General features: G+C 61.3%; 1 long non-coding RNA gene across 1 annotated transcript; it reads left to right on the top strand.

The window, feature by feature from the left end:
* Nucleotides 1-109: 109 nt before the first annotated feature.
* LOC143694266 (uncharacterized) lies at nucleotides 110-8,930 on the top strand. Its single transcript, XR_013182614.1, has 3 exons — nucleotides 110-464; nucleotides 3,691-3,815; nucleotides 4,980-8,930. It is a non-coding gene; the product is annotated as an uncharacterized LOC143694266 (long non-coding RNA).
* The last annotated feature ends 3,422 nt before the right edge of the window (nucleotides 8,931-12,352 follow it).

Here is a 12,352-nt window from a genome sequence, read left to right on the forward strand (position 1 = left end):
TCGCGGCCAGAGTCGGCCGTTCGGGTAGGCTCGGCTGTTGTCGGCTGCTGTCGGCCAGACTCGGCTGTCGTCGGCCACACTCGGCCAGACTCGGCTGTTGTCGGCTCCACTCGGCCACACTCGGCTGTTGTCGGCTCCACTCGGCCACACTCGGCTGTTGTCGGCTCCACTCGGCCACACTCGGCTGTTGTCGGCTCCACTCGGCCACACTCGGCTCTTCAGCCCTACCTGACTCTGCTCCGCGCTGCAATGGCGGCCGCTGGCAGGGCCCCGCTCCCCGGCCTGAGCCCCAGGAGGGGACAGAGCGCTGGGACAGCCGCCTCAGCCCGGCTCACCCTGTCCCTGCCCGGCCCCGCGTCCCCCGGAGCGCGCCCTGCAGCGCAGAACGCGGCCTTTGGGCCAGGAGCGGGGACAATGCCCTCGGCTCGGCAGCAGCGCCGGGAGGCAGCGGGCGGTGCCCTCAGGTGAGCGGCCGGAGGGGAGGGAGCTGGGCCGGGGGCACCGGGGCCGGGGGCACCCACAGGGGGCCGGGGCTGCTTTGGGCGCTGCTGCGTGGGACCCGCTGCGGGTGGCACGGCTCTGTCCCGGGCCTTGCGGCTCTCTGGGATCGTGTGCCGTGGAATAAAGCTGGGGCTCGTCCCAGCTGCGGGAACAGCGTTTTATTGGGTGAGAAACAGAGTTCACTCTCTAGAATTTTTACACGTTTGTTAAGGGATAAAAGGCAGCGCTGGGGTGCTTGGCTGTTTGCCAGGAGCACCCGGTTCCCTTAAACCGTGTTCTCTAGATTCTGTTCCATTGCAGTGGGGTGTGCATATTCATTAGAGTTTATACATATTCCAAGAGTCCTTTTCAGTTTAGATGTTCTTTTGCTTGGTTGGAACCTTCGCGCCATCTTGTGGATTAAACCAATATACTTTATTTCTTCCTGTGGTGCCATCCTGTCTTATTTTCAGTCCCTCGCTATTTGATAACGAGGGTCAGTAAATTTTTCCTTTTTTTTTTCAGTGCTCTGGTTTCTGTTTCTGTTATCTTGTGTTTCAGATAAGATTGTCCCCAGCTGTGGGAAATCACCTCATTATCTGACACCATTTTCTGAGTTCCTTACGTGTAAAAGCATTTGAACATTTCACAGTCTCTATTATAGTCTATTATAGTATTATAGTCTAAACTAGTGTCTGTTACAGTGCTGTTTATGAAAGCTGTGCAGTGCATACACGAACTGACAGATGATCCTTGATCCAGAGCAGTAGTTACAGACTGTCCCCTCTTGGGAGTTTTGTGCTCAATAACAGCGTGCCAGAGCTCAGACATAAATGGCAAGGGCAAGAACTGCATTTGTTCTGTTCCATTCTGGGCTGGGCTGAGCTCTGTTTGCCGGGAAGCAGCGGGATGGGTGTCCCTGTGCCCACCCCCCTGGGTCCCAGAGAGAAGCTGCTCCTGTGGCTGCAGCTGAGGGGCACTGGGAAACCTGAACGGTCCTGATGGAAACCGATGCCAAACCGGGTTTGGTTGGGTTTGGGACTTGCCATTTTCCCCTGATCCGTGGGTTTTGCCTTAGGAAACAGGAACTGGGCACCAGGACATTTTGTTAGCCTAGAAGGGAGGAGTTTGTTTGTATTTATTTCCTGAGGCACCTGGATCGATTTGGGTCTCAGTTGGCACCCGAGAGCCTCCTCTGTGTCCTGGGTGGGGTGGTGGCTACCAAAGGGGTAAAAGGTGGAGCAGGAGGGTGGGTGGAGAGGAGAGCAGTGGCTCTGTGGGGATTTGCATCTGGAAAGGGCCCTCAGTTTCCTGGCGGGAGTCCTGGAATCAGAGCTGAGAGTCGCTGAGCAGTGAGGATCGTGCAGCTGCAGCGCGGAGAGTGCAGAGGCTGCAGTGGGCGTTGTCTGCTCGCTCTCCTGATGTCCCATCTCTAATGCTGGGCTGGCACCCAGGCACCTCCCAGGGCTGCACAGCCTCAGGGCAGGGGTGGTTTGTAAATGTTTTAAATGCTGCAGCAGCTCCCTCAGGCTGGATGAGTGTGAGGATATCCAGCTCTGCCTTCGGGCTTGGAGCACGGCAAGGGTGCAGGGCTCACGGTCAGTCTTGTTTAAACACTTGTAATAGCAAAACATTTTAAAGCAGAGACTGTGAGGCAATAACAAAGGCGAGTGTGTGGCAAGGATAGGTCCGAGGTGTCTTTATTAAAGATCCACACTGCTGGATGTTGTGTCAGAGCCCTCTGGGGACAGAAGGTGTCCCCAGAGCTTCATGAAGCCCTTGTTTCCTGCTGGCAGGGCAGGGGGTGAGCCCAGCCTCGGGGGCTGTGTGGCTCCTCCTGCCTGGAGCAGGGACAGCCCGTGGGGCTGAGCCCCAGAGGTTCAGTTGCTGGAGCAGGTGGGGATCTCTTTGTGCCTGGGAATTGTCGCTGCTGCGTTCCTGTCCCAGCTGCAGGGTTCCCTCAGAGCCCGTGCCCTGCAGCAGCACTGGGAGCTCCTGGGCTGGGCAGGGAGCAGCTCTGGCCTGGGGCTCTCAGTCCCATCAGTGCCCATGGAAAGCCAGCTGGGTTTGTTCTGCTGCCATCGGCCTCTCTGCTGTGCCAGCCTCGGTGCCAGGGCACAGAGCTGTGGGAAGGCTCCATCCCATCTGTGCCAAGCGCTGCCAGCGCTTCCAGCAGCGCTGCTGGGGCACCAAGGGCTGCCTTTGGAGCCTGGCTGGCACAGAGGGTGACACACTCTGCCCTGCAGCACCCAGCTGCATCCCACAGCTGCACAGTTCAGCCAGCAGGGAGCAGAGTCAGCTCTGGGCCCAAACCAGGTTTTGTCCCCCAGAGAGCCCCTGAGCTTCCTGAGGCAGCACACAGATGTGCCCTGGCCTTTGGGGCTCGTGGTGAGGGCTGCCAGGGGATTGTGATAAGGCTGAGCTGGAGCTTTCTTAGAAAAGCCATCAGCTGTAAGGAGAATCTCTGGCAAACAGGTGGCTGGGGCACTGGCTGGGAGCAGGTCCTTGCCTTTTCTCTTCTTTTCTTTAAGCTGTTCTTAAGAGGAGCCCAAAACTGCAAAATGGAAAGGAAGGGGGCTGTGGGGGTGAAAGTTGCTTTGCATTTTTTGAAGTGTTGCTGTGGATTTTGGTGTGTCAAGTGGCACTACCAAAACAGCACTGGAATAACCAAACTTCAGGACTCTGCGCTTAATTCCTTGAATGTGTTTGTGTGGGTGCAGGAAATGCCAAATCCCAAAGCAATTCCATGTCTGTAACTTCAAGTGCAACATCTTTAAAAGCAAGTGCTCAGTGTGGGCTTTCCATGTGGGTGCAAATGGCCCAAGGCCTTTCTTGTGTCCCAAAAGCAAAAACCCTTTCCCTGGGAGGTTTTGGAGGGGATTCTCTTTGGGATTTCTTGTGGTGCAGCATCCCGGGTGTCCCTTCCTTTGTGCCAAGTCCAATGGGAAAGGATGGAATGGCTGCCACGTGGGCTCTGGGATAAAAATGGTTCTGTTCAAATGAGGCAGAGAATGCAAGATGAAAAATGAGCATCCTTTCATTGTCTGAAATAGTCAGGAATAAAAGTGCTGGCAAAGGACACGTTTGTGTTTGAATTGGTGTCACCTCTCCTGGGTAAAACCCCATAGTGAGCCAGCAGAGCAGAGCTATGAGAGCTGGGATCCTTGGACTTGCACAGTGGACTTAATTTTCTTTTCTCCTCTCTTTCAGGGCAGGAAAAATCATCCAACTCCTCCCATGTTTGCCCGAAGCTTTGGTGTTGGAGCAGCCAAAGGCAAGAGGCTTCAGCAGCAGGGCTCTGCGCTGGAGGGCTCTGGTCCTGCCCACGCTGTGGGGTGAGTCAGAGGGACACAGGGCTCCCCTTTTCCTCTCTGCTGGCATGAGCTGCCATGGCAATGCCATTGCTGCCAGCCCAGCCCCAGCTGTGCCTGCTGGAGAAGGGCAGAGGTGCAGAGGCAGTGCCAGAGTTCCCTGGGGCTGCTGGAGCTGTGGTGCTGGCTGTGCCCTGAGGGCAGCTTGGGCATTGTCTGTGCAGCCCAGGGCTGCTCTGGGCCTTCCTTGGGGAGCTCTCAGTGCATGCCCAGCTCTGCCAGGGCTGGCAGCCGCTGCAGGGCTGGGTGACAGCCTCTGCTGGGGCTGGGGGCAGGCATGGCCCTGGCACAGGGGCAGGGGCAGGGCTGGCAGCATTTGGGAGCCGTGGGAGCAGAGTGAGGGGTGGTGCTGGGCACAGGGGTCAGCCTGTGCTCGTGTCAGCACAGCCCTGCAGGGCCCTGGCATCTGGGAGCAGCTCCAGCTCTCCTGGGGCCCAGGGATGGGCTCTGAGGGACTGGCTTTGCCTGTGCCTTTCCAGGGCAGCAGGAACAAGGGCAATGTGGTGCCAGAGCTGGGGCCCAGCAGGCTGTATTTCCCTCTGGGAAAGCAGAACAGACTCTGGGCTGAGCTGAGTTTCCTGCAAGGGCTCAGAATCCAGGGAAAAGGGAGTTCAGGAATTGCATCTGCTGCTGGGAACATTGCCTTAGGCTTGCTCAGTTTGTGTCTGTGAGCAGTGGGCTCTGGGCTGGAGAGGAGCTGTTGGCAGCAAAAGATGGAGTCCATGCTCTGCAGGGATGTGCAGGGAAGGACTGAGTGGGAGGGAAGGGCAGTATTTAGAAATGAGATCAGCATTTCTCCCAGAATTGGGCTGCAGCAGTGATGGGGGTGGTTGGCTTTGCTCTGGGCCTTGTTATTCCTTGTGCAATTTGCAAATTCTGCTGCATGATTTCCTGTCCAGTATCTTTCTAACAAAAACTGACAGAAATTGAGGTTTAGGAGTAGAGCTGAGGTCCATTCACTGCACAATCTTGCCAAGGCTGGAGGACTGGGATGATGGCTGCTCTCAGCAAAGGCCACTTCTCAATGCTGTGTCAGATTTGCCTCAGTGCTGGGCAGGAAAGGTGAGGGTTTGGATCAGGAATTGTGCAAACAAGGCCTGGGTGTGGTTGATTTGATTTGTTTTTCAGTGAGCCAGGGCTGGCACAGGGAATGGTGCAGGTGCTGCTCTGGCACCAGAGCTGCTGCCCTTTGGAGCCATGTTCAAGGTGTGACCATAGAACACTTTGGGGGCTGTTTTCAGCACTCTGGGTTTCAGAACTGCTGTCCCCAGCCCGTTGCCAGCCCTGGGACATCTGCTCTGCTTCCAGGCTGTCCTTGCTGGAGCAGCCTGGTCCCTGCCGTGCCCAAGCCCTGAGACACAGAGGGAGCCCTGTGCCCAGGGGCCTTTGGCACCTTGTCAGGAAGGTGGCAGCAGCCCCGGGAGCAGGCTGGAGGTGAGAACTGGGTGTTGGGAGCTGAGGATTGCTCATCTGGGCTGGGGGGAAGGGGCAGGAGTTTCCATGCCCCTGGAGCTTTCCTGCTGGCATGGGGCAGCACAGGGAGCAGCATTCATTGTGCCCCTCCCACGGGCAGTGCTGGCCTGGGTGTCTGTGCTGTGCCACCAGAGCGTGGCACTTGGCTGCTGTCACTGCCACTGCCAGCCCAGCTGGGGGCTGTGCCCTCCTGCCAGCCCCAGCCAGGAGCTCCAGGGGTGCCTCTGGGCCCTGCTGGGAGCGTTTGCTGGGAATGTGCCCCATCCCTGGGAGCGTCCCTTTGTCCCTGGGCTGCCAGCCAGAGCTTTGGGCTGCTCAGGCTCAGGCTGGGATTGCCAAAGGCACCGAGAGGGAGCAGCACAGGGAGGGTGCTCAGAGAGGGGCTGGCAGAGCCCAGCTGGCAGGCTGGGCTGGCTGCTGCAGGTGGGGCTGTGTGCACTGCAGGCAGGGAATGTCCCCTTCCCTCAGCAGCCCTGCAGATCCCAAGGGCTCCCAGAGCAGGATTTTATTCCTTACCTCCCTTTGTGGAGATTGATTCTCCACATTGCCATGAGCAATTCTTGGATTTCTCTAGGAGCAAACCTCCCAGCAGAGCCAGATTGCAGCGGAGGCCAGAGCTGTGTTTGGAGCAGGGAGTGCTGAGAGCTGCATCTGCCTGTGCTGCCCCAGCCTGAGCACAGGCACAGGGAACAGCCTGGGCAAAGGGATTGGGGCAGTGGCTGATGCCCAGGGAGAAGAACACAAACCCACAGCCCTTCAGCCTGACAGTCCCCTCCACCCAGAGCTCAGCACACATCCTCACAGGGAAGCCCAGCAGCTGAAGGGAAAAAAAACCCACAGAAGAAAAAGGTGATTTATTGTGCTGTAAAGTTCTTTCAAGTTGTTATTAAAGCCCAACCAACATTTGCTCTTGATTTTGGTTGGGTGAATAACCAGCAGTGGGCACAGGTGATGCCATTCATGTGGCTGAAAACCTGGTGTGATCTAGAGGGGATCCAAGAACTGTTTGTGTAGGGCAGTGGAATGTGAGGGGATGTCAGGGGCAGTGAGGTGGCATTTTGGAGGGAATTGCTGAGGTCATTGAAGGGAGACGAGCAGACAATTTCCCTGGGAAATCCCAGGCCCCTCGGGCCCACAGCCAGGACTCTCCAGGGCTGAGGGGGCAGCACTGGAGACTCCCTGTGGCCTCCTTCCTTGGCAGCAGCCAGCAGGGAAGGGAGAAGAGGATCCCTGTGGGATGAGACTGCAGAGAGCGAGCAGAGGAGCAGCCTCGGGCTGGAGAAAGGCCAAGGGACCAACACGGTGGCACCAGGGCACCTGTGAGGAACAGAATGGACACTTGGAGGCCACATGGAGGTGAGGAGTGCATGGTTTGGGCAAAATGTCAGTGAATCTCCAGAGAGATAAGGAGGGGATATTTAGGAGGGAAACGCTGAGGTGAGGAGTTCACCCAGCCTGGCACAAGGTGTGTTTGCACAGGCTGGGGCCAGAGGTGGGGGTCAACCCAAAGCCAGCCCTGCTCAGCCTCTAAATCCCAGGATAAGATGTACAGGCTGCCCACTGAGGGATTAAAAATACATAAAACTGAAACCAAGAGCATTAATGAGATTCTTGGGAATCCCATTAACTTGTTGGCAGAGCTCTTGACACAGTTTGGAGCTTTGATGACAAGAATGCATTTCTTTATTTGGATTATTCACTGTGTGGGATAGGGGGTTTGTTTGGATTTTAAGGCCCTCATGGTGGCCCTGACACTGCTCAGGAGCTGGTAGAGAAGCAGAGTCAGAGCTCCTGGCAGGCACAGGGTGTTTTCCCCCATAGTGGATTGTGGAGCAATTGTCTGGGACCCGGATTGTCCCTCTGGGTGATGCCACTTGCTGTGGTTTGTATCATTCCATCCATTTAATTCCCAAAACTTCTCAGCCCAGGGGTTGGAGCTGACAGGGCAGGACAAAGATTGTTCTCTGTGTGGTGCCCAGATTTGGGGTTCCCTGTCAGCTGTGCCAGTTCTGATGAATTCTACCCATAGCCCCAAATTCCCTGCTCCATTCCTGCTGCAGTAACCTCCCAGTGCCCCATGGAGTGTGGGCATTCCCATGCAGAGCTGCTGCCTTGGACAGCAGCTGTGTCAGGAGCCAGCAGAGCTTCCAAGGAAGCTCAGCAGCACAGGGCCAAGGCCAGGGTTCTATTCCATAGAAGTGGCTGTTGAGAACCCTCAGCCCAATGGTGTCCCTGGGCTCACTGGCCAGAGCTGCCTGGAATGGAGCCCATTTCACCCCCCTGAGCTCCAGGATGGAGAAGATCCAGTGGATGGTTTAGAGCAGGAGAAGGCAGTGGCCAGATGTGCTCCCAGCCTGAGCTGAGGCAGCCCCTGTGCCCAGGGGGGGACATCTCTCCCTGCAGAAGCTCAGCTCCTTTCAGAGCCTCAGCAGGGGCCTCTACAAATTCTTTTCTCTCAGGAAAGGGATGCACAGCTTTGTCTTCAGCACACCTCCTGTGGCACCTACCTGGGAAAGCTTTCCATCACTTCTGCACTTCCAGCTGGATCCCTGGAAAACTCCAAACTCCATCCCACTGATTTTCAGGTACCTCTGAGGGCTGCTGCCTGGGATTGAACACCTGTGGGGGAAGATGGCCTTGGCTTTGATGCTGCTGATGGCCGATGGCCTCAGGCTGGGGAGGAGGGAAGGGATTTGGGGTGGCTGGGCCACAGCTGGCAGCTATGTGGGAGCTCTGAGCCAGGAGTTGCTGCTGAGCCCCTCTGCAAAGGGCCCGTGCCTCCATTCCCAGCAATGCCAGCTGCTCCTTGGGGTCCTGCTGGGCTGCTGGTGGTCTCTGTCCGGGCTGAAGCATTTCCAGGGGCCTGCTCAGAGCAGCCCCTGGCCCAGGAGCCACGGTGCAGGCACAGCTCCTCCCCTGCAGATGCCAAAGACACGAGGTGCTGCTGCCTTTCAGGAGCTCCTGGCCTCCTCCTGCCCTGCGCTCCCAGCCAGCTGGGACACAGCCAGGGAACACCAAGGAGCATGGCTGGCAGCCAGCAGGAGACACCGAGGCCCCTGGGCCAGAAAAACAGCCCTGGCCTCAGCAGCCAGCATGGTTTGGAGCTGGCAACACTCACCTGCAGGCAACGCCCCCCGGCACTCTCCAGAAGAGCTTTGGCCACGGAGCAAGGTAACCCTCAGGGCTTGTCTTGTTGGCTTCTTCCTGGGGAAACAAAGGGACATTGTGGGAGCACATTTACAGCTGCTGGGGAAATCCTGGCAAGGGCAGAACAATCAGGGCTATGGGGAAGAGTTTGGTGCTGCCATGTTGAGTGCCAGCCAGTTCTGCCCCACAGCCATTGCAGGGGCTGCTGTGCAAAGCAGCAGTAGCAGAAGGGAAGGAGCTGCATTTGCAGAGGAGTTCTCTTAGTGGCAGCAGTCATTGCCATCCCACACAGGGCCTTTGGAACAGCCCTGGGATTGGCCCAGGTGTTTGGAGCAGGGTGCTGAGAAGGCCAAAATTCTGGGTTTGATGCACAGCTGGGCCAGTCACTTCTCAGCATTTGACTTGATGATTCTCATGGCTCTAGAAATAAAGAACAAATCGTTTGCACTGGTTTTTTAACCCATGGGGTTTTTCCTAGCGTTTCCCTGGGGCTCCAGTCCCACCCCAGGCACAATGGCAGCGGGAGCAGCAACGCCTCGGCCCCAGCGGCCGTCCCAGAGCGGCTGCTCGTGGCTGGGAAGCTGCAGCCCCCAGCAGGGGCTGCGGGCACGGAGCAGGGGCTGCGGGCGCTGGGGCTCGTAGGGGAGCGCGGCGCTCGTGGCGTTACCGGGCCGGGGGGGCTGCGGGGCGGCGCCGTGTCCGCCAGGGGGCGCCCCGCGGGGCGGGCGGCGGCGCTGAGCGAGCGGCGATGCCCATGGGGTCCCGGGGCCGGTACGGGCGGTCTCGGTGTCCTTCCCGCTGCCAGCCGCGATCCAGAGGCTGCTCCGGGGAAGCGTCGTCCTCCTGGCGGCCATGGCAGCGGCACGGCACCGGCTCCCTGCCGCCGCAGCCGGAGCGTGCCTGGAGCCCCGGCGGGACCCAGCCCCGTGCTGGCCGCAGCCGGAGCGGCAGCGCCTGTCCCGGAGCGGCTTTTCCCGACCGCAGCGATAGTGGTCCCGATCCCAGCCCCAATCCTACCTCGATTCTCTGGCCTTGGCACCCATACCCTGCCCGCCGAGAAAGAAGCAGCTCGGCCCAGCTCCCACAAGAAATAGCGGCAGGACCAGGATACGAATTCCCAGGCCTAAATCGCCATCCTCGTCCCGGTCCCAGCCGAGCGCCATGGACCCCGCGCAGCACCAGCAGCAGCCCCCGATCCGGATCTCCGCACAGCGCTCCGACCGACGCTCCCGCCGCCTCCCGGGATGAGCATCCCGCGCAGAAAACGGGACAGGCGCCGATCCGCCGGGATTTATGGGCGGGCGGGGGGCGGGGGGGAGGCGGGGCCCTGGGGGCGGGGCCGGCACAGGTGCGAGGGGCGGGGCCTGCACAGGTGTGAGGGACCCCAGTGCGGCTGCGCGGGGCGGGGCCTTGGGGGATTTAAGGCGCGGGGAGGCCACGGCGGAGCCATTTGCTCCTGGGCGTTGGGTGAGGGAGGTTGCTGCCGGCCGGGGCCCTATATTTCTTTTTCTCTGCGTTTCTTTTCTCCTGCGTTTCTCTTGTGTTGTATTTCTGTGTATTTCACCTTTCTACCCTCCCTTCCACCCCTCCCCCACCCCCTACACCCTCCCCCCCCCCAAACCCCCCCCCTCCCTCTCCCCCCTAGCCCTCCCCTCCCTCCCCCCCTACGGCCGCCCCTCTCTCGTTCTCTACCCCACCTACCCTACCCTACTTTCCCATCCTCTGCCTTCCCTCCCCAGCCGGACTCCCCCCTGACCCCGCTCCCAGCTCCCCCTTCCCCCCCACCAATCGCTCCCCACCCGCCCTCAATCCCGCTCCTTCCTCCAGCCTGCCTTCCCCCCAGCCCCGTCCTCTGCTGTCCTGCACACCCCGATCTCTCCCCACCTTCTTCTCCGTTCCCCTGTTCTTGTTTTCCATTCCCCACTCTCCTGCTTTTCTCGCAGCCGCGGGGGTGCCGGGCAAGAATAAAGCCCTGAGGGCCGGAGCCCGGCGCCCCCGGCCTCGCTGGGGTCCCCACACGGGGCCGGAGCCGCTCTGCGGGTCCCCCCATTGCAGTCCAACACACCGCCCGACACCGCCGGGGCTCCGGCTTTCCCAACATCACACTGGGGGGGTCCTGGGGTGGGGGGCCCGAGTTACAGGGGCCCCCTCATTAGGAGGGGGTCCCAGGGGGGAGGGGGGGGATAGGAGGGGCCCCCTCGTTAGGAGGGGGTCCCAGGGGGGAGGGGGGGTTAGGAGGGGCCCCCTCCGGAGGAGGGGGTCCCTGGGGGGGGGGTGGGGGAGGGCCCCCTCCGGAGGAGGGGGTCCAGGGGAGGGGGCGGGGCCTGGGGGTAATACCCCCAGGCCCCGCCCCCTCCCCTGGACGCCCTCCTCCGGACGGGGTCCCGCCCCGGCCCCCTCCAGGGACCCCCTCCTCCGGACCGGGGCCCGGGGGGAGGGTGGGGCGGGCGGGGACAGGACGGCAGGGGACGGTCGTGTGTCTGGCAATTTTTTTTTTATTTTTACGTGAGCTCACGCTGCAGAGTGACGTGCCCCCCTCTGCTTCCCCCCCACCCCACCCGCCCTCCCCCCCTCCCGGGCCCCGGTCCGGAGGAGGGGGTCCCTGGAGGGGGCCGGGGTGGGACCCCGTCCAGAGGAGGGGGTCCGGGGAAGGGGGCGGAGCCTGGAGGGGGATTACGCCCCCCAGGCCCCGCCCCCTCCCCTGGACCCCCTCCTCCGGAGGGGGCCCTCCCCCACCCCCCCCAGGGACCCCCTCCTCCGGAGGGGGACCCTCCTAACCCCCCTCCCCCCTGGGACCCCCTCCTAATGAGGGGGCCCCTCCCATCCCCCCCCTCCCCCCTGGGACCCCCTCCTAATGAGGGGGCCCCTCCTATCCCCCCCCTCCCCCCTGGGACCCCCTCCTAATGAGGGGGCCCCTGTAACTCGGGCCCCCCGCCCCAGGACCCCCCCAGTGTGATGTTGGGAAAGCCGGAGCCCCGGCGGTGTCGGGCGGTGTGTTGGACTGCAATGGGGGGACCCGCAGAGCGGCTCCGGCCCCGTGTGGGGACCCCAGCGAGGCCGGGGGCGCCGGGCTCCGGCCCTCAGGGCTTTATTCTTGCCCGGCACCCCGAGCCCCGCGGCTGCGAGAAAAGAAGGAAACGGGAGGACGGGGAGACAGGAGAGATGGGGGTGGTGAGGACGGGGAGGGAGAGGGGTCGGAGTGACGAGGGAAGCGGGACAGGAAGGGAAAGGCCGAGGGGGGACAAGAGGGACGGTGGAAAGAGGAGCAATAGAAGGGAGTAGTGGGGAAGGGACACGACAGGAACGAGTGGGGGGAGTCGGGTTTGGGAGGAGAGGAAAGGAGCGTTTTAGGGCGAGAGGGAAGGGGGAGAAAGAAAGGGAATACGCGGGGAAGGAAGGAGGGCTAGAGAGGGGGACAGAAAGGGAGGCCGAAGCCTCCGCGCCTTACCTGCGGAGCCCGCACACGGAGCTCCCGTCCGCACCGTGCTCTGAGTGAGCAAATGGCGGCCGAGGCGATTTCCGGGGTCTAAAACACCTCGGCCCCGCCCCGCGCAGCCGCTCTGGGGCCCCGCACACCTGAGCCGCGCCCGCCGTGCACACCTGAGCCGGCCCCGCCCCTGGTCCCGCCCTTTGTGCCGCCTGGCCCCGCCCCCGTTCTCTCAGGCCCCGTCCCTTGTGCCGCCCGGTTCCGCCCCTGTCCCCGCCACCTGTTTTCAGGCTCCGCCCCCCGCACCGCGTTCCCCCGCCAGGCGGGGGCGCCGCGCTCGCACCGCGCTCCGTGTCCGCCAGAGGGCGCCCTGCGTGGTGCCGGCCCCACACGGCGGCTCCGCACCGGGGAACGGCCGCGATCCCGCACCCGGCAGCGCCCCGTGTCCGCGGCC

The sequence above is a fragment of the Agelaius phoeniceus genome, chromosome 6 (assembly GCF_051311805.1).
Source record: "Agelaius phoeniceus isolate bAgePho1 chromosome 6, bAgePho1.hap1, whole genome shotgun sequence".
Lineage (NCBI taxonomy): Eukaryota > Metazoa > Chordata > Aves > Passeriformes > Icteridae > Agelaius > Agelaius phoeniceus.